A 21,979-nucleotide genomic window follows, 5' to 3' on the forward strand; every position below is an offset into this window, starting at 1 on the left:
GCTGGATGAACACAGCAGGCCAAGCAGCATCATAGCTCCTATGATGCTGCTTGGTCTGCTGTGTTCATCCAGCTCTACACCTTGTTATCTCAGATTCTCCAGCATCTGCAGTTCCTACTATCTCTTTCAGACACTGGGCAGGCACTCGCATTCCATCCACAGTAATCAGGATAGGAACAGTAAAAGGGAACTCTGTTCAGGGCAGCCTAGTCTCCAGCTCAGTGCATTTTTGACTAAATTCTGTCTCTTCAGCACTATAACAGAATGTATCTCCATGAGAGGCTCTCCAAATGTCCATAAACTAACTTAATCACCCTCTATCAGGCGCCTGAATCACTCTCAATAAGGGTTTTATACTGTAATATTAAAATATTATGGATTCAGCCAAAACAATATGTTTATGAAACTTAAAATAAATTAATTGTACTAAGTAGAGGTGGAAAAGAAGATATTTTCTTATAAGCTTACTGCTTTTATTTAATCTAAAATAAGTGCTATTTGATTTTTAAAAAATCTTTAAATATCAACAATGGACCTTCAAAGAAAGACCAAACTTAATTCTATCGTCAATGATGCATTCAAAACATTTTACAAATTAGTAAGATCTGGTTAAATGGACCTTTTTATCCTGATTTAGTTTTTTTGCTTTACTTGGTAGAATTGAAATTGGCGGAAGCTTTGATGAAATGAACAGCTTAATGTCAGAGAGCTTGTTATATAGAGGACCTGCACATTCAAATGGGCAACAAGTTTGCAGGGAGATTAACACTACAGCAAGAATATCTCTAATTTGAACCCTACTGCAAGAACAATTGCAGTTAATAAGTTTATGTTTGAGCCTGTGGCAAGTTCTCCTATCAACCCTGTGCATGGCTTAAGCGATTGAAAGCAGTTCACCTCTGCAAACTGGAACCAGAACTGGAATTGACTGGCACCCCTGGCACCTGCACTGTATTTACAATCCCACTGCATACTGAACAAGCACTGTCGGTCTGGAGCTGGCCTGCACGGTTCCTTACACTTACGCCAGATATGGTAGGCAAAGACAAATTGGAGTCCCACTTTACAGGCTGAAGTCTGGAGGTCCTGCTGGATGGAATTGTGTTGATGAGGGGCTTCCTCTTCCTCCTCCAGGACCAGCAGTGAAGGCCACACCACCAAACTATGCCAGCCTCTCTGAGGTTGCCACTGGATTAAAGCAGTCTCAACCATCTGGAGGAACGCGCAACGCTGAAGGAAGAAGGTCAGTATCCTTCTCCACTCTGCAAGAGTATGTGCCACCACCCTCTCTCTGAAACCTTACGCCCATTCTCTTGCTGCTACTCTATCCACCTCCCACAAAGGCTCATGCTCTACCGCTCTCACTAATGCCTGCTGCATCTTTTCCACTCGCCGTCACCTACCCAAACCTGCGACACCAACCACTCTGCATATTCTCTATGCTGCCTACTCACTCACTCAGGAAACCTCCCCACCTCCACCAACAGCATTAATTCTGCCACCCACCACCATCTCCCGTAACAGCTGCCTCTCTCACATTTCAGGGGCGAAACATTCGGGCAGAAAGAGTCAAGCCAAGTCGTGTGTTGCTTGTCATTTGGTTTCTCACCTTTATATGTGGATGATCATGACTCTGACCACCCTGAGCAGGGCCTGGAAGAGCAAGGGCCAGCTCCATTGACTGGACTGGTAACTGTGGCAAGCTCTCTGGCATTCTTTCTGTGCTAAAAGGCACAGCAAGAGAGAAGTAATATGAGCCTGCTATCTCTGGCTGTGAAGGCACAGCATAGAAAAAGGCAAAGCAGCACAAGGCCATGCAAGGCAGGGATGCTGTGAGATCCAAGAATATTCAGGGTGAGTGAACCCTATGAGAGCAAGTGAAGGGCCTTAAGATGCAGTTCATGTGCATATCCCTGGGCATAGAATTGCTGCAGCATTACAATAATAGCTGCTAATGCAGCCTGAGGTACGATCATTGAAGTTCAGAAGCATCCTGTAAGTGGATCAGACGTCTGCCATGAGGCTGGTACATGTTATACACCAATGTCCTTGTATAAGGGGTGCACGTAGCCAGTGCTAATGGATGGTGCCCAAGATGTTACTGCCGACTGTCTAACATGTAGTCTTTTGGAGAGTTGAACCCACTAATAACCTGCTCTTGTTTCCATGTTGAGTTTTCCTGGCAGCTAGTTTATATGGTGAGTAGAAATCATCATTGGCCTACTGGACCACAGGGCTGCTCTCTCATTAGAAAGAGTTGACTGATGGTGGTTTGAAATTGTCCGTAGTGTTCAGGGATGTGTAGATTAGGTGGGTTATAGGGGGATGGGACTGGGTGGGATGCTCTGAGGGTCAGTGTGGACTTGTTGGGCCAAAGGGCCTGTTTCCATGCTGTAGAGATTCTATGACCTGAGGGTCAGCACACTTCAGGCAATGGGAGAGGTGGGCAGGAGAGTCCTTCATTGTAACCTCAGCCAATGTGGGAATAGAACTCATGCTGTTAGTATTACGGTGCATTGCAAACCAGCCGTCCATCCGACTGAGCTAAACAACCCCCATAACCTATGGGCAATTCCACTGCAAACTGTGTGTCTGACAAGCAATTATCAGTGTCAATTAGTAACTTGTGGCTGCCCGGTAAGCATTTGCCATATCCAACTTGAGAAAAGCCAACAAGATGTAATGAGATAGTCTGATGTCAAGATAGGCCTCACTGAACATCTTGCCCAATTCTACCACTCATCTTGCCGTGGCCTACATTGCTCAAAGTCTGGTAAGATTTTGCCTAGAGATACTGATGATCTTGCCCCAAATTATGGTTTGATCACTGTTAGAGAATTGTGCATAGCTTTGAGCATTATAGAAAAGATATTAAATCTGGAGGCAGTTAGCTATGTGGCTGATGCCAGATGACTACAGAATTGCAAATATTCCCTTTCTCAATAAAGAACAAGGATAATCCCAACAACTACAGCGCAGTTAGTTTAATCTTGGTAGTTAGAAAACTTCTGTTTTGGCATAAGGCCCTCTGTTACCAGTAACTGATGTCAACAGGCCTGTTTGTGCATGTACAGTTGGCCATTTGGATGGCCATCTTTGCATTTAGGCCAATTAGTGAGAATTGATAAAGTGACACAGAATAGGCATATCAGCAGGGTTGAAGCCCATGGAATAAAAGGGACAGTGACAGCAATCAGTGTAAAGTTTGTTAAGTTAAAATTTGTGGACTGAAGGAAGGCCTATACTACAGTTCACCTGGGATTGATGCTCGGATCACTGCTTTACTTGTAATGTACCAATGATTTATATTTGGATGCACAAAATTCAATATTTTTAGATACGACAAACAGAGAAGTAGACAAAATTAACAGGACAAAAGGCTTGGTGGAATAGGCAGTGTTAAGCAAATCATAGGGAAAGAGAACATAGTTGTGACACTGGATTAGCTAAAAATTGGTTTAAAAAAGTATAGATTGGCTGTACATAAAATTAATAAATCACCAGGATCAGATGAGATGCATCCAAGAATATTGAGAGAAGTAAGGGTGGAAATTGCAGAGCTACTGCCCATACTTTTCCAATCTCCTTAAATAAAGCAAAACAGCCTGGAGAACAGCAAATGTTACATTCCTGCTCAAATAAGGCTGAAAGCCCAACAAATACAGGCCAATCATCTTGACCCTGTAAGTGGGAAAACTTTTGAAAACATTAACTCGAGTCAAAATTAACTGTCATTTGCACCATTAATTAAGAAATTTGTTAAAGGTAACTCATGTTTTACTCATTGGTTGGAAATATTTTGATTTGGTAATGGGATGGTTTATGAGGCTAACTGTGTTGATAGTGTGTACGTGCGCTTTCAAAAGCTATTTCACAATATGCCATGTAACAGGTTTGTCAGCAAAGTTGAAGCTCATGGATTAAAAGGAATAGCATCATGGGTACTAACATGACTGAGTCACAGGAAGTGAGTGGTTTTCACTCTGGAGGAAATATATAACAGGTATCAATGTTTACATCACTGCTTTTCTTGATATCTGTTAATAAGCTGGGTATACAGGCACAATCGTAGAATTTGCAAATGATACAAATTTGGAAGTTTTGAGCTGTCAGGAGGGTAGTAATAAACTTTAAGAAGGCATAGACAAACTGATAGAATGGGTGAACCAGTGGCAAATGAAATTTATTGCAGAGAAATGTGGAGTGATTTATTTTCTTGTGAAAATGAAGTCAGAAAATATAAAAATAAGGGCACAATTCCAGAGATAATGCAGGAGTGGAGTGGCCTTGGATTATATGCACAAACCCACTGAAGGTAGCAAGGCAGGTTGGGTAAGCATTTAATAAAGTTTGGAGGACCCTATGTTTTATGAATAGGCACATATAATAAAAAAGCAAAGAAGTTATGATTGATCTTACAAAAACCTTAGTTCAGCCATAGCTGGAATATTATGTTCCATTCTTGACACCATACTCCAGGAAGGAAGTGAGGGCTTTCACAAAGATTCAGAAAAGATTTATGAGAATGCTTCCTGGAATGAAGGGCTTACTCTGACAGATTTGAGGAACTGGAGTTACTATTCTTTGGGAAAACAAGGTGTGTACTAATTTGATAGCGTTGTTGAAATCACAAGGGGTCCAAACAGAGTAGATAACAGAGATCACTCCCATTGGCAGACTGTTGAGAACCAGAGGTCACAGATGTGAAGGATGAACAAAAGAACCAAATGTGACATGAGGTAAATGTCTTTGTGCAGAGTGCAGTAATAATTTGGAATCCACTGCCTGACAGTGTGGAGGAGGTGGATTCAGTTGTGGCTTTTAAAAAGGAATTGGGTAAGCATCCACAGAGAGAAAAAAAATGCATATCTTTGGGGAGATCGCAGAGAATTGGAATTAACTAAACTGCTTTCAAGAGAACACAGACTCAGTGGACTGAATGGCTTCTCCTTATGCTGTAATCATTCTACGCATTTTGAATCATCAGGAACATGTCAGGATGGGAAACTATATTTATGAGAAGAAACCTGTGACACTGGAGCTATGTTCACAGAAGTATAGAAGACTAATGAGAAGACATTATTAAGGTTATTTTAAATATGGATATGAAAATACTGTTCCTCTGATTAGGGAGTCAGCTCAGGGCTGAACAATTTAAAATAATCTCTAATAGTCAGAAGAGAGGTTAAGAGAAATTAATAAAATTAAGGGAGATATTAGACCATGGAATGCTTTGTTACAGGGAATGGCTGAGCCATGCGTGTTGTATCTTTTACGGGAAGGGTAGCTAAATATTTGAAACAGAGGAAGTTTTGGAAAAGAGCAAGGAAGTGGGATTAGTTCTGGGCTGCTCTGGCAAGAGCAGGTACAGGGACAGACACGATAAACTGCGTAACCTCCTGTGATATAATAATTCAGGCTCAATGATCTCAATGAATGAGATGGATGGATCATTTTCAGTGTGTACAGTGAAACCTTGATGCTAATGATTTGAGCTTGTGCAGTTTTGCAAAACAACTTCACCTGCAAAAAGATGAAGAATCTAAATATTATTGCCAGAAGAACAAAGGCAGAAATGCAGGGATTTGTACACATAGACGGTTATAAGATCTAAGAATCTTTTACCACAGACAAGGAAAAAGAAATGGGAATAGGATATATACCTGAAAAGAACTTTAATTGCATGACCATGGGGACAGAGTAAGGACGTAGACTAATTAGATTGCTCTTACAAAGAGCTGATGCATGCACAATAGGGCAATTGGCCTCCAGCTAAATTGCAAAATGCTACGATTCCATGATTGAAGCAAATACAAAATTATATTTAAAAGAAAATTCTAAATATTTGAAAAGGAAGGATAGGTAATAATGTGGGGAAAAACAGGGAGTCCCAGTTGAAGATTTGGTGCTAGGCCTGACCTTTTTGTGTACTGCAATTTCTATCATCTGGATTTTAACACAGGTCAGAGCTATAATGACAGTGTGGAGCTGGAGGAACACAGCAGGTCAGGCAGCATCAGAGGAGCAGGAAAGCCTATGTTCTGGGTTTACAACCTTCATCAGGACTGGGGAGGGGGAAGAGAGCTTGGAAATAAATAGAGGGAGTGGGCTGGGGTAAGTTACCTATCTGTCCCACACTTCCCCTGACCAATCTCCACTACCCCCGAACTGCATCCACCTATCACCATCCCACCTACCTTCTCCAGACCCAGGACCCCCACCAACCATTTATTTCCAAGCTCCCTTCCCCCTCCCCACTCCTTTGCAGATGATACAAAATTGGAAGGTATCGTTGATAGTGAACAAGGTTATCAAAAATTACAGAGGGATCTTGATCAGATGGAGAAGTGGGCTGAGGACTGGCAAATGCAATTTAATACAGATAAGCGTGAGGTGTTGCACTTTGGAAAGTTAAATCAAGGTGGGACTTGTACAGTAAATGGTAAGGTCCTGAGGGGTGTTGTGGAACAGAAGGACCTAGGACTACAAGTACACAGTTTGTTGAAAGCGGTGTCACAGGTGGACAGGGTGGTGAAGAAGGCATTTAGCATGTTGGCCTTCATCTGTCGAGGCACTGAGTATTGGAGTTGGGACGTTATGTTACAGCTGTATAAGTCAAATATTGTGTACAGTTTTGGTCACCTTGTTGTAGGAGAGACATAGTTAAACTGGAAAGTGTGTAAAGAAGATTTGTGAGGATTTTGCCAGGACTAGTAGGCTGAGTTATAGGGAGAGGTTGGACAGGGTAGAATTTTAATTCTTGGAACATAGGAGAATGAGGGGTGACCTTATTGACGTGTATAAAATCATGGAGGGGCATAGACAGGCTGAATGCATATAATCTTTTTCCCAGCGATGGGGAATTGAAAACTAGAGGGCATAGGTTTAAGGTGAGAGGGCAAAGATTTAAGAAGGACCTGAGGAGCAACTTCTTCACACAGAGAGTGGTGTGTATATGAAATGGGCTGCCAAAGAAAGTGGTTGAGGAGGCAAGTACAATAGCAACATTTAAAATGCATGTGGATAAGTACATGGATGGGAAGGGTTTAGAGGGACATGGACCAAATGCAGGCAGTTGGAACTAGCTGAGTGGGCACCATGGTCAGCATGGACCAGTTTGGGCCGAACGGCCTGTTACCATGCTGTATGACTCTATGGCTCTATGACTCCTGATGAAGGGTGTAAACCCTAAACGTTGACTTTCCTGCTCCACTGTTGCTGCCTGACCTGCTATGTTTCTCCAGTTCTAACCTGTATTGATTGACTTCAGCATCTGCAGTTTTTGCTGTTTCCAAGAGCTTTAATGACACTGCCTCCTCTCCTCTCCACCCGCCCTTCTGATTTCACTGGGAAAAGGCCCAACTGATTGGAACAGCCGGGCCACATTTGCATTTTCTTCTTTAGTTTCCCTCCTGGCTAGAAACAGCAGCTGGTTGACAGACAGGAGCACCCTGGGGTGGCAGGAGGTTGTTCCCAGGATCAAAGGAACTCTCTCTGTGAGAGATAAGAGGAAAGGGAAGGCTTTCATTTGGGTCTCGTGACCCACAGTGAAAGGGACCTGTGGGAAAACAGCACGACATTGGTAGCCAAGTCCTATGAACAATTTTAGTTTCCCATCTGTCCTCTTTATGCTGAGTGGCCAGGGTATAAACCATCCCAATCAAACTCTAACTTTGAACTGTATATTGTAACTCACTGCCTTGCTTCTTAGCTCAAGAGGACAGAGTAACTAGCTCGCAGACCATATTAGTTTGATTCCAAATCTTTCAAGTTGACTATCCATTCCAATCTAACACACTTTGCTGTCCTTCTAAAATATAAACTCCAGTTGTTAGATCTGAGTTCCTATCAGCTGTTCAGTCACTTATTTTCTGGAAGCTGAGATAGAGTATTCAATTAGAGGATACTTGGTAACTTACAGCATTCCATAAATCAGTAAACTTGGTTAAATAATTCCTATTATATCTCCTTAACTGTGACCTTCAACATGTAGCAATTTTCTTTAGCAGAACTGTGCTGTTGTATTGTATCATTGTCACTGCATATAGTGGCCTGCTCTACCTTACAATATTCAGCAATCTGCGTGTCTTTCAAATGATGATCTTTGAAGTCCTTCTGTAAAAGTGACCGCACTGATATCAGTGCTAATTTGTAGGAAGACTAGATACTGCACTTGATGTCACTATTATTTATCCAGGAAGGTGGCTCATGGATACAATACTTCATAGGTTTGTGTAAGCATATTATCTGGTTCTGCACTACATTCAAGTGAGCCCCACATCTATAGCCAATATGGTTACTCGTCTGCTTAAACCATCTTAAAAACCCAGTTAAGAAAGGAAGCAGCTAATTGAATATTGCACACTGGACAAGAAATGTCCTGTTTTTGATGCCTCAACATATTGACATACAGAGTGGGTAGCTGTAGTGATTGTGTAAAATAAGTAATATTCAATTTTGTCTCCATTTACACCATATGTAAAATGGGTGACTCAATCTGGCTGATCATTTAGCAGGCATGGGGCATATTATACATGGGGTGTATAGTGGGTGAGCTGCATAGGTGCAGTATCTATGTTTGGGGGTATAACAGGCAGATCTGTAGGTATAGATGCATAACGGTCAGTTTGTAATGGTTGGTTTTCATAGGTGCAGTACACATAATGGCTGAATGTATAGTGGGTAGGCTTCTAGACGCAGGGTATACAAACATAGAAAATAGGAGGAGTAGTCATTCAGCCCATTCAGCCTGTTCTGGAATTCAACATGATCATGGCTGATCCCTTATCCAAATGCCATACTTCCACTCTCTTCCCACACCCCTTGACACTTTTAAAACAAAGAACAAAGAACAAAGAAAATTACAGCACAGGAACAGGCCCTTCGGCTCTCCAAGCCTGCGCCGATCCAGATCCTCTATCTAAACCTGTCGCCTATTTTCCAAGGATCTATATCCCTCTGCTCCCTGCCCATTCATGTATCTGTCTAGATACATCTTAAATGACGCTATCGTGCCCGCCTCTACCACCTCCGCTGGCAACGTGTTCCAGGCACCCACCACCCTCTGCGTAAAGAACTTTCCATGCATATCTCCCTTAAACTTTTCTGCTCTTACCTTGAAATCGTGAACCCTAGTAATTGAGTCCCCCACTCTGGGAAAAAGCTTCTTGCTATCCACCCTGTCTATACCTCTCATGATTTTGCAGACCTCAATCAGGTCCCCCCTCAACCTCCGTCTTTCTAATGTAAATAATCCTAATCTACTCAATCTCTCTTCATAGCTAGCACCCTCCATACCAGGCAACATCCTGGTGAACGTCCTCTGCACCCTCTCCAAAGCATCCACATCCTTTTGGTAATGTGGCGACCAGAACTGTACGCAGTATTCCAAATGTGGTCGAACCAAAGTCCTATACAACTGTAACATGACCTGCCAACTCTTGTACTCAATACCCCATCCGATGAATGAAAGCATGCCGTAAGCCTTCTTGACCACTCAATCCACCTGCGTTGCCACCTTCAGGGTACAATGGACCTGAACACCCAGATCTGCCTGTGCATCAATTTTCCCCAGGGCTTTTCCATTTACCGCATAGTTCGCTCTTGAATTGGATCTTCCAAAATGTGTCCCCTCGCAATTGCCTGGATTGAACTCCATCTGCCATTTCTCCGCCCAACTCTCCAAACTATCTATATTCTGCTGCATTCTCCGACAGTCACCTTCACTATCTGCTACTCCACCAATCTTAGTGTCATCTGCAAACTTGCTAATCAGACCATCTATACCTTCCTCCAGATCATTTATGTATATCACAAACAACAGTGGTCCCAACACGGATCCCTGTGGAACACCACTGGTCACAGTTCTCCATTTTGAGAAACTCCCTTCCACTACAAATCTCTGTCTCCTGTTGCCCAGCCAGTTCTCTATCCATCTAGCTAGTACACCCTGGACCCCATGCGACTTCACTTTCTCCATCAGACTACCATGGGGAACCTTATTTCACGCCTTACTGAAGTCCATGTATATGACATCTACAGCCCTTCCCTCATCTGTCAACTTTGTCACTTCCTCAAAGAATTCTATCAAGTTGGTAAGACATGACCTTCCCTGCACAAAATCATGCTGCCTATCACTAATAAGCCCATTTTCTTCCAAATGTAAATAGATCCTATCCCTCAGTATCTTCTCCAGCAGCTTCCCCACCACTGACATCAGGCTCGCCGGTCTATAATTACCTGGATTATCCTTGCTACCCTTCTTAAACAAGGGGACAACGTTAGCAATTCTCCAGTCCTCCGGGACCTCACCCGTGCTCAAGGATGCTGCAAAGATATCTGTTAAGGCCCCAGCTATTTCCTCTCTCGCTTCCCTCAGTAACCTGGGATAGATCCAATCCAGACCTGGGGACTTGTCCACCCTAATGCCTTTTAGAATACCCAACACCTCCCCCTTCCTTATGCTGACTTGACCTAGAGTAATCAAACATCTATCCCTAACCTCAATATCCGCCATGTCCCTCTCCTCGGTGAATACTGACGCAAAGTACTCATTAAGAATCTCACTCATTTTCTCTGACTCCTCGCATAACTTCTCTCCTTTGTCCTTGAGTGGGCCAACCCCTTCTCTAGTTACCCTCTTGCTCCTTGAATAAAAGGCTTTGGGATTTTCCTTAACCCTGTTTGCTAAAGATATTTCATGACCTCTTTTAGCCCTCTTAATTCCTCATTTCAGATTGGTCCTACCTTCCCGATATTCTTCCAAAACTTCGTCTGTTTTCAGTCGCCTAGACCTTATGTATGCTTCCTTTTTCCTCTTTGTCATCTGTCATCCATGGTTTCCTAATCTTGCCCTTTCTATCCCTCATTTTCACAGGGACATGTCTGTCCTGCACTCTAATAAGCCTCTCTTTAAAAGCCTCTCACATGTCAAATGTGGATTTACCCTCAAACAGCTGCTCCCAATCCACATTCCCCAGCTCCTGCCGAATTTTACTATATCATAGAATCATATCATAGAATCCATACAGTGTGGAAACAGGATCTTCGGCCCAACAAGTCCACACCGAACCTTCAGAGCATCCCACCCAGACCCATCCCCCTATAACCCACCTAATCTACACCTCCCTGAACACTATGGGCAATTTAGCATGGCCAATCCACCTAGCCTGCACATCTTTGGACTGTGGGAAGAAACTGGAGCACCCAGAGGAAACCCACGCAGACACGGGGAGAATGTGCAAACTCCACACAGACAGTTGCCCGAGGCTGGAATCGAACCTGGGTCCCTGGCGCTGTGAGGCAGCACTGCTAACCACTGAGCCACCATGCCACCCTATAGTTGGCCTTCCCCCATTCAGCACTGTTCCTTTAGGACCACTCTCATCTTTGTCCATCAGTATTCTAAAACTTACGGAATTGTGATCACTATTCCCAAAGTAATCCCCTACTGAAACTTCAACCACCTGGCCGGGCTCATTCCCCAACACCAGGTCCAGTATGGCCCCTTCCTGAGTTGGACTATTGACATAATGCTCTAGAAAACCCTCCTGGATGCTCCTTACAAATTCTGCTCCATCTAAACCCCTAACACTAAGTGAATCCCAGTCAATGTTGGGAAAATTAAAATCTCCCATCACTACCACCCTGTTGCTCCTACATCTTTCCATAATCTGTCTACATATTTGTGCCTCTATCTCACGCTCGCTGTTGGGAGGCCTGTAGTACAGCCCCAACATTGTTACCGCACCCTTCCTATTTCTGAGCTCTGCCCATATTGCCTCACTGCTCGAGTTCTCTATAGTGCCCTACTTCAGCACAGTTGTGATATCCTCTTTGACCAGTAATGCAACTCCTCCACCCCTTTTACCTCCCTCTCTATCCCGCCTGGAGCAACTATATCCTGGGATATTTAGTTGCCAATCTTGCCCTTCCCTCAACCAAGTCTCAGTAATAGCAATAACATCATACTCCCAGGTACTAATCCAAGCCCTAAGTTCATCTGCCTTACCTACTACACTTCTTGCATTAAAACAAATGCACCTCAGACCACCTGTCCCTTTGTGTTCATCATCTGCTCTCTGCCTACTCTTCCCCTTAGTCACATTGACTTCATTATCTAGTTCCTTACAGGCTTTAGTTACTACCTCCTTACTGTCCACTAACCTCCTCATTTGGTTCCCATCCCCCTGCCACATTAGTTTAAACCCTCCCCAACAGCGTTAGCAAAAGCAGCCCCTAGGACATTGGATAAAAACCAAAAGAATTGCGGATGCTGTAAATCAGGAACAAAAACAAAATCTCTGGAAAAGCTCAGCAGGTCTGGCAGCATCTGTGGAGGAGAAAACAGAGTTAATGTTTCGAGTCCGGTGACCCTTCCTCAGAACTTCCTTTTTAACTTGGCTCCTAACTCCCTAAATTCTGCTTGTAGGACCTCATCCCGTTTTTTACCTATATCATTGGTGCCTATATGCACCATGACAACTGGTTGTTCACCCTCCCCCTTCAGAATGTCCTGCAGTCGATCTAAGACATCCCTGACCCGTGCACCTGGGAGGCAACATACCATTCGGCAGTCTTGTTTTTGACCACAGAACTGCCAATCTACTCCCCTTACAATCGAATCCCCTATGACTATAGCCCTTCCACTCTTTTTCCCGCCCTTCTGTACAGCAGAGCCAGCCACGGTGCCATGAATCTGGCTACTGCTGCTTTCCCCTGGTGAGCCATCTCCCCCAACAGTATCTAAAATGGTATACCTGTTTTGGAGGGAGATGACCGCAGGAGACACCTGCACTGCCTTCCTGCATTTTTTCTGCCTTTTGGTCACCCATTCCCTTTCTCCCTCAGCGATCCTAATCTCCGGTGTGACCAATTTGCTGAAAGTGCTATCCACAACTTCCTCAGCATTGCGGATGCTCCAAAGTGAGTCCATCCGCATCTCCAGAGTCGTCATGAGGTCTAACAAGAGCTGCAGCTGGACACACTTCCTGCACGTGTAGGAGTCAGGGACATCGGCCGCGTCCCTGAGCTCCCACATTGAGCAAGAGGAGCATAACAGCTTCTAGAAATCTATCTATTTCTTTTGAAATACGTTCAGTAACATTGCTTTTGTTTCCACAGCCTTCTCTCTTGGAGAAGTCCACAGGTTCATCATCCCTGATTGAAGAAATGTCTTCTCATCGCAGTGTATAATGGCTTTCCATGTATCCTGAGACCCTGATCCCTTGTCCTAGAAGCCATCTTACCCTCCCCCCATAGCCAAGGGAACCATTATCCTTGCTTCCCATCTGTCCAACCCTGTGAGAATGTGATATGTTTCAATCAGATTCCCCTCTGATTTTTTTCCATTTCAGTGAATACAGGCCCATTCAAACCCAATCTCTCCTCACAACCCTGCCATTCCAGGAATAAAGGGTAGATTTTACAGATTAAGGGTGTGTAAAAGTTGGGTTCTATAAGTAAGTATAATGCTGACCAGTTGCATGCTGAGCAATGGGCTCAAGTTCAATCCAGGCAAGCATGAATTACAGCTACCCTACACTTGTAAAGTGGAAGCACATTCTGGCTATTGCATGGGACTGGCACTGTTTATAGAGAATCTTCTGAGAAGGAGGAAAGAAGAGCAAATGGATTAGCAGGTCAGAGAGAGAGCTTCCCATTCATGGATATGGTGCAAGTTTAAGAGTGGAGCTGGAATAGAGGAGAGAGGTTATTTTTCCAAGCACTTGAAAAGGAACAGGTTCATAGTCACTGAGGTCAATGCATGGTGGTTAGAGTTAGTGAATGCATCTTTAAATACCATTCACATTCCACTACACCACTAACCTCTCACACCATTCAACATGCCACAGCCCCATTATCAATTTCTAGAAATCTGAAGTCAGGTCTAATATTCATTTGCTCTATTTCATCCTCACCCACTTTACATGGCTGCCAGCAACACATCTCACTGTTGTATATCTCTCACTGTTTCCATATACATCCAGCTAATAATCTATGATAGCTATGTCACCCATGCAATTTGCAATAGACTCGTCGACATTCTTTCCTATCTCTTACAGGACGAAGAGACACTTAGAGGCGAGAAGCAAAGAACAACTGGGGAAACTTGACTATTGCTACCTCTCAAGCTCATTGAGGTCATACTGCTCTGAATTATTGAGACAATAGTCATTGTGACCGATGATCCAAGATCATGATATGTTCCTGCCTTACTCACCTTCTTCAACTTCACTTCTCCACAACTCCACAGTCTGGTATTAAGTGTCAATGGTTGATGCTGTAACATCACACTTCTTGTTTTCCATTTAACCAGCCATCCCTCAGCCCTTTATTCCTTTATAATTTCAGATATCCAAAGACTTGCCACCTGGTCAGCCACTCCAGCCTGATGGTGAAGAACAAAAGCAGGAATAGATGCCTGATGAAATACTGTCCTTCGATCTGATAGTTGTAGCTACCAGTTACAGGAGATAGAAGGCTTGGTGACGTGGTGCAATGATAACAATCTGTCTCTCAACATCGGCAAAACTAAAGAACCGAACATTGACTTCAGAAAGAAATGAGGAGAACACACCCCCATCTACATCAACAGAACTGAGGTTGAGAGGGTGGAGAGCATCAAGTTCCTTGAGTGACGATAACTGACAATTTGTCCTGGACTTCCCACGTAGATGCGATGGTCAAGAAGGCACAACGACGCCTCTTCTCCCTCAAGTGGCTCAGGAAATTTGGTAGGTCCAATAAGGACCCTCACCAACTTTTACAGATGCACCATAGAATGCATACTGTCTGGGTGCATTACAGCTTGTTACTGCTCTGCCCAGGACCGTAAGAAACTGTAGAAGGTTGTGTGTACAGCCCAGACCATCACGGAAGCCAACTTTCCATCCATGGACTCCATTTACTCGGCTTGCTGCCGTGGAAAGGCTGCCAACATTATCAAAGACCCATCGCATCCTGGTACTGCTCTCCTAAAACCTCTTCCGTCGGGCAGAAGATACAGAAGCTTGAACACATGCACCAGCAGGTACAAGAACAGCTTCTTCCTGCTGTTATTAGACTGATGGATGAACTGTCTAACTTCAAATAATGCTGATTTTGTTAATGTTGATATTGCCTAGCGCACGTCCTGTGCAGTGTAATCCGTACGCCTTACTCTGTCCAAGTTTTTTTTTTCACTCTATGATCTGTATACCATTGCTTACTATGAACTGTCGGCACTGCTTGCAAACAAAGCTTTTCATTGTGCCTCGGTACATGTGACAATAAAGCAAATCAATCAATCAATCAATCAATCAAACAATCAATCAATCAGCTCCTATATTGGTATTGTAAATAGTTCAGAGGCAGGATCTGCAAATGGTGAGTCACTGGGGACAGATCGGTGGCTGCAAGTCTCAGGACTGAGCTCCTGAGACAGACAGTGGCTCTGTGGAGTGCAAACCTGCAGTTTCACTTTCCCACCACTGACGCTTCATATGCGCCTTTGCTGCTGTCTCACAGCCAGTCCTGACTGCTCCAAAAGGACAACTTGTAAGCAAGCTCCCCATGAGTATGGGATCACATGGATTCTGCTGCAGAGGATGTGGAGGACTTTGTTAGAGCGTTAAACAGCAAAAGTCTGATGGCCATGCTCACAGGAATGCCTGGTGCATCGGCTAGGCTGCTGTGGAGCCTGTTATTCATTGTCAGGGAGCATTGAGGACGCCAATTGCAACTTGGGAGAAGATTTATGAGAGCTTAGAGCCCATCCTTTCCAATACGGAGGGTATGGCCAATGCCATGGCAGCACGGTGGACTCACTGTAATGCAGCATCTGATGACCAATGTTTCAGCTTCCAGTACAGCATAGGCAGAAGGCTCATGGGGTTTCACAATAGCCAATGACCTGTGCTCCAATACATTAGGACTGAGCTCCTGAGACAGACAGTGGCTCGGTGGAGTACAAACCTGCACTTTCACCTTCCCATCACTAATGCTTCATATGCGCCTTTGCTGCTGTCTCACAGCCAGTCTGACTGCTCCAAAAGAATGTTTGTCCAGACGCTGGAAATCTGAAACAAAATAGAACATGTTGGAAATACTCAGCAGGTCAGGCAGCGTCTGTGGAGAGAGAAACAGAGTTACTGGCCAGAGCCGCCTCCACCCTCACTGCATCTCTGGGAGTGGGGATGGCATCTGGCAGTGAATAAAACTGGTTGGCAATAGCTGTTTCTGTTGCACCTGCCTTCCAAACACCTGACTGGTCCTGGTGAAGCCTCTTGATGTACCTTGATAACCAGCCTCCTCCATGGCTCCTCAATGGAGACTGGCTGTAGTCCCAGCAATGGCTACAGCTCTTGATGATAGGGTCTTCTACCAATATATACAAGGAGAAGTCACCTTCTCAGGCACTTAGCTGCCAAGTGGATGATAAACCATGGTAGTAAGTTCCCATACTCTCTTGTCTTTTGATCCAGTAAAGGGGCCAATCACCTCCACTAAAAAGCCTGGCCAATGTTTTAATTCAATGACCTTTCGATGGGAAATGGTTTGCTCTGTGACAGTGTTGGTTACTACATTGTTTTCCCCGAAATGATGTCTATGTGCGGTCATCTAGCAGAGGGTAGTTATGAGCTAGATAGCAGGTAGGTTTTGTTGCTGTATAGCCATTTTTGGCTTCACTGTGACTTTTAGAATGGTTGGCTGATGCAAGACAAAAGCATCGTGATTGCTACCAAGATAGTAAACATTCACCAAAATAATGCTTTGTATGTGGTTCTACACCAACTGTACAATGAACGAGTGCAACGATTTGCAGATCTGGTACATTTCCCCATTGAGATCCACAGTCCATAAAGCTGTGTGTATGTTTGTGCAGCCAATGGCTCAATGGATCTCCTACTTCTCTGCTTAGGCAGAAAACAGTGGAAAATTCTCTTTCATAACCACTTAATGTCTCAATGAACTCTGAAGTATAGTCATTGTTGTATTATAGGACTGAAGTTCCCTCTGCTGGTGTACAGGCCTTAGTGACCTCCCTGGTGCAGCAGTGCAGAATGAACTGAGAGATGTTAGTGCTGTCAATGGCATCAGTCTGGAAAGATCCTGATATTTAGAAATTGATGATCTTTAAGATGACTGGCAGCGTCTTCCAGCCTCTGCCCTGTGGTTGCAGGTGCTGTTGGAGGAAGTAGCATTGTTCAGTGAAGCACTGTCATATCGAACACTCCTCCTGATTGAAGTGGAGATAGGAGAGATGCTCACAGAAGCCCCTGGTTGGTTATGACCTTCAGATAAGAGGCTTCTCTTCCTCCTTCTTCAGACAGCTTCTCCTCTCTGCTGCCTGTTCAGTCCACCTACAATACCACAGCCCCAAGAGGGACTGCAATTACATCCCCATGGCTGGGGGGAAGCTTTCTGTTTGGGGGATTTAAAAATACATTCCACTGCTCGTGGATCTAGTCCTACTCGCGTCTAAATCTAAGAACTTGCATGAGCTCCACCTACAAAACAATAAACAGTAGTTATACTAACTTTGCACTAGAGAAACAAAATCAAAATCGTTTCGCCTATAATTTTCTGGATGATTTCTTAAAGTAGTGCTCATGGGGTCAGCCTTCATGTAACAGAATGCAAGTACAGCTATGTATGTTTAAGAGAGGGTGTTAACATAAGAACATAAGAAGTAGGAGCAACAGTAGACCATTTGATCCATCAAGCCTGCTCTACCATCCAATACAATCATGGTGAACCTTCAGCTTCCACTCTACTTACCCATCTTCTCCCTATATCCTCTGATTCCCTGATTGACCAAAAATCCACTTTTTTCTCAGCAATAAATATGTTCCACATAGCACCATGAAACATCTATAAATCTCTGCAGTAGAGAATTCCAAAGATTTACAACCTCTAGGCAAAGAAATTTCACTGAATCTCAATCCTAAAAGATTGCCGCCCTTATCTTTACACTCTGTTCCCGTGTTCTAGATTCTCAGCCAGCAGAAAAAATCCAGTGTCCACCTTGTCAAGCCATTTCAGAATTCTGTATTTTTCAATGAAATCTCCTTTCATTCTTCTAAACACTAGAGAATTAGCAAGTCCAATCTACTCTTCACAGGACAACACTCTCATCCCAGGGATCAATCTAGTGATCCCTTCATGAACTACCTCTGAAGTTAGTATATCATTCCTAAATACGCACACAATACTCCAGGTATGGTCTCATCAATACCCTTTACAACTGTAGTAAGAGTTCTTTATTCTTGTACTCAAATACCCTTGTAATAAAGGCTGATATCTCTATTGATCCTACTTGCTTAATGCATATGCATGCTGACTTTCCGAGTATACCTCAAGTGACTCTGACTTTACAAGTTTCACATTGTTTAAAAAATATTTCACTTTTTCTATTCTTAGTGAATATCCTCACCTTTCCGTACATTATACCTCATCCGTCACTCTGTTGTCCATTCAATTAACCTGTCTATTGCTCTTTGCAGCAACTTTGGGTCCTCCTCAGTTTACACTCCCACAGATTATTGTTTAGAAACTTAGATATATTTCGCTGCCTCTTCATCTAAGTCATTAATATATATAGCAAATAGCTGAGGTTCCTTGCAGCTCTCCACTAGCCACAGCCTGCTGATTTGAAAATGACCCAGTTATCCCTTTTCCCTCTTTCCTATCCATTAACCAACTCTATATCCAAGCTAATGCATTATTCCTATCTCAGTAAACTCTTATCTTGCACATTAACCTTCTGGGTGGCACCTTACTGAATGTCTTTTGGAAATCCAAGTTTACTGCATCTACTGTTTCCCCTTTATCTCTTCTGCTGGTTGCATTCTCAAAAACACCAAAAAAGCATGATCTCCTTTTTGTAAAACCAGGTTAACTTTGTCTGATCATACTATTCTTTTCTAAGTGCATGTTAAGACTTCCTAAATAATTGGTTCCAGCACTTCCTGACAATAGTTGGCAGGCTACTTGAACTATACTTTCGCTGTTTCTCTCACCCTCCTTTCTTGGAAAGCAGAGTTACATTTAACAGGATCTGCTAGGTCCAGAATAGGAGACTAAATGTGGATACAATGTCAGGTGCTGAATGGCATCATTATTTGCCTACTCTGCATGCTTCTAACATGTGTACAGGATTCCTGTGCTATCACTGGTCCCGAAATGATGTATGTAACAGGCCACATTGGAAAATGATTAGGAGGGCCGGTGACATTTTTTTGAAGACTGGCTTCCTACAGCACTAAAACCAGTGACATAAATGAGCCAAATTTTGTAGTCATGGACTAAAACAGGCAGGATGAATTATGAGAAAGGTCTAAAGAGGGGGTTTAATATTATAAGGGATATAATAAGAGGGACGAATTGGGGTCTTATATGGATAATTGACTCAAATAATAATCATTGCATGTGCTTAACATCAGAAGAAACGCAAACTTCATCGCCCCAACCAAATTGTCGCAATATAGCCACAATACTTGCAGCCACACAATAAAGTGAAAAATCACAAAACTATGTTCTGGCCATAAAAATGCGAAATTAAACTAAGATCAATTACCACCCCGCTCACACTTTTCACAAATATTAACAAAATGATGGAAAGTATCATTAACATTGCTATTGAATGGCACTTATTCAATAATGACCTGCTCACCTACATTCAGGACAACTGAATTAGAATCATAGAATCCCTACAGTACAGGAAGCAGCCATTTGGCCCATCGAGTCTGCACTGGCCCTCTGAAGAGCATCCCAACCAGAACCAACTCCCAATCCCATCCCCATAACTCAGCGTGGGGTTTTTACCATGGCTAAGTTACCTAACCTGCACATCCCTGGACACTGTGGGGAAATTTATAATATGGCCAATCCACCACTGTACGTCTTTGGGCTGTGAGAGGAAACTAGAGCACCCAGAGAAAACCCATTTCAGCCTTGCTCCAAACATGGACAATAAAGATGAGGTTGATATCAAGGCAGAACTTGACCTGAGTGGGACATCAAGGACCCTGAGCAAATCTAAAGTTGGTAGTAATCAGGGAAGGCCCTTCAATGATTGGAGTCATCCCTAGCACAAAGGCTGTGTTGTTGGAGGCCAATCATTTCATGGCCAAGATATGATTGCAGGAATTCCTAAGGGTAGTGTTCGAATTCAATCACCTTAAATATTCACTCCCTCCTCCAATGGAGCACTGTCACAGCTAATACAATCAACAGGATATACTGTAGCAACTCACCAGCATCACTTCCCCACACATAACCTATTGGCTTGAATGGCAAGGGCAACAAATACATAGGATCAGTTCTCCTCCAAGTCACATGCCACTTAACTTGGAAACGTGTTTCTTTCATTGTCACTGGGTCAGAACCCTGGAATTCTCTACCTAATAATGCTATGACCGTCACAACATCTAAGGCTGCGGTAGTTCTAGAAGGCAGCTTAGAGATAGCTTGTCAAGACCATTAGGTCTGGACAAAATTTCACTTGCTGATATCTTTACTGTAAAAAAATGACTAAATTCTACATAATTCAAACATTAATTAATCATGTGAAAGATAGTTCAAATGAAAAGATGCATTTTGCTTTAAATAGTTGATACAACAAAGAAATGCCATTTTTTTCAAGCATTTGCATTATTTCCTTCGCAAATGTCACATTATGCAAAATATCATATCATATTTTTTGAACTCAGCCTTCATTTTGCAACTCAACCAATATTTTGGCCCTTGGATCCCATTCACCAACAGATGTATTTCACCTGAAATCTCCAGATAAAATTACCACTCAAAAGGCAAACATCTACAAATCCATTCCCACTTAGGTTACAACAGACCTGATACCACTAGAGACTCCTTTTTCTGTCCCCTTTAAACAATCTGTGTGCTCCAACTGCAGCAATGGGTATTGTCTAATCCACAATCTTTTGCTTTTCCTGTTTTTGGAATTCTGTCCTATCCAACTGTGTAACACATAGTAACTTAGTCTCTGCTGTATTCTTAGAGACCTGCTTCAGTACCAGGATCTTTTTGAAGATTGCCAAGTAGAAGGCACTGATTCAGAGACAGCCTAGCTTGCTTTCTCTTTGCATGAATTCCTCATCTTCAGAAGTGCCAAGCAGAAAAAAAACAGGCTGACTCTATTACACTGCGATTACCCTTTGCTTCTTAGTTGTTCGTCCCCATGACAACGCCAGATCATGTGATATTTCTTAGAACCTAATGATATCATAATCAGGAAACCAATTCACCCTCTTTCAAAATATCCTCCTGCTATGTTCTTAAAAGACATCAGGTAAAACAAAATAAACATTTTTCTAAACTTTTAGGACATCATAACAATGAAAATAAATACATATATTCTTATTGTCTTTTCTATTTGCTGGTTGTCGTTTGGAGAAGGAGTGTTTGTAAACAAGTTAATTGATTCAGCTGCTGTGAACACTGTGCTGATCAATAATTGACTATTTTCTTAGATACAGGCATGACGGAATAAACTTTCATTTGTAAGGGTTGTAGCTTTAGTTATGGCTATTCTGTGTGCATTCTATTGTGTACATTTGTGGGTGCCACATTATACAAAAGACGTGAATGCATTGAGAGGGCGCAGAAGTGATTTACAAGTTCCAAGAATGAGAAATTTCAGTTTTGAGGATATATTGAAGAAGTTGGAACTGTGCTCTTTGGAGAGGCTGAGAGGAGATTTGATAGTGGTTTTCAAAATAATGAGCAGGCTGGATACAGGAGATACAGAGAAGCTCACTTGTAAAGGGAGCAAGAATGAGAGGGCATAGATTTAAAGTGATGTGCAGAACAAACAGGGGCGATGTGAGAAAAAAAAGTTCACTCAGTAAGTAGAGATAGTAGGAACTGCAGATGCTGGAGAATCCGAGGCAACAAGGTGCAGGGCTGGATGAACACAGCAGGCCAAGCAGCATCATAGGAGCAGAAAGGCTGACATTTCGGGCCTAGACCCTTCTGA

General features: G+C 43.1%; 1 protein-coding gene across 1 annotated transcript in view; it reads right to left on the minus strand.

The window, feature by feature from the left end:
* pou6f2 (POU class 6 homeobox 2) overlaps positions 1–21,979 on the minus strand; it is a 500,431-nt gene that overhangs the window by 1,485 nt on the left and 476,967 nt on the right. The window lies entirely within an intron of this gene.

Source organism: Rhincodon typus, chromosome 4, assembly GCF_021869965.1.
Source record: "Rhincodon typus isolate 14 chromosome 4, sRhiTyp1.1, whole genome shotgun sequence".
Classification (NCBI taxonomy): Eukaryota; Metazoa; Chordata; class Chondrichthyes; order Orectolobiformes; family Rhincodontidae; genus Rhincodon; species Rhincodon typus.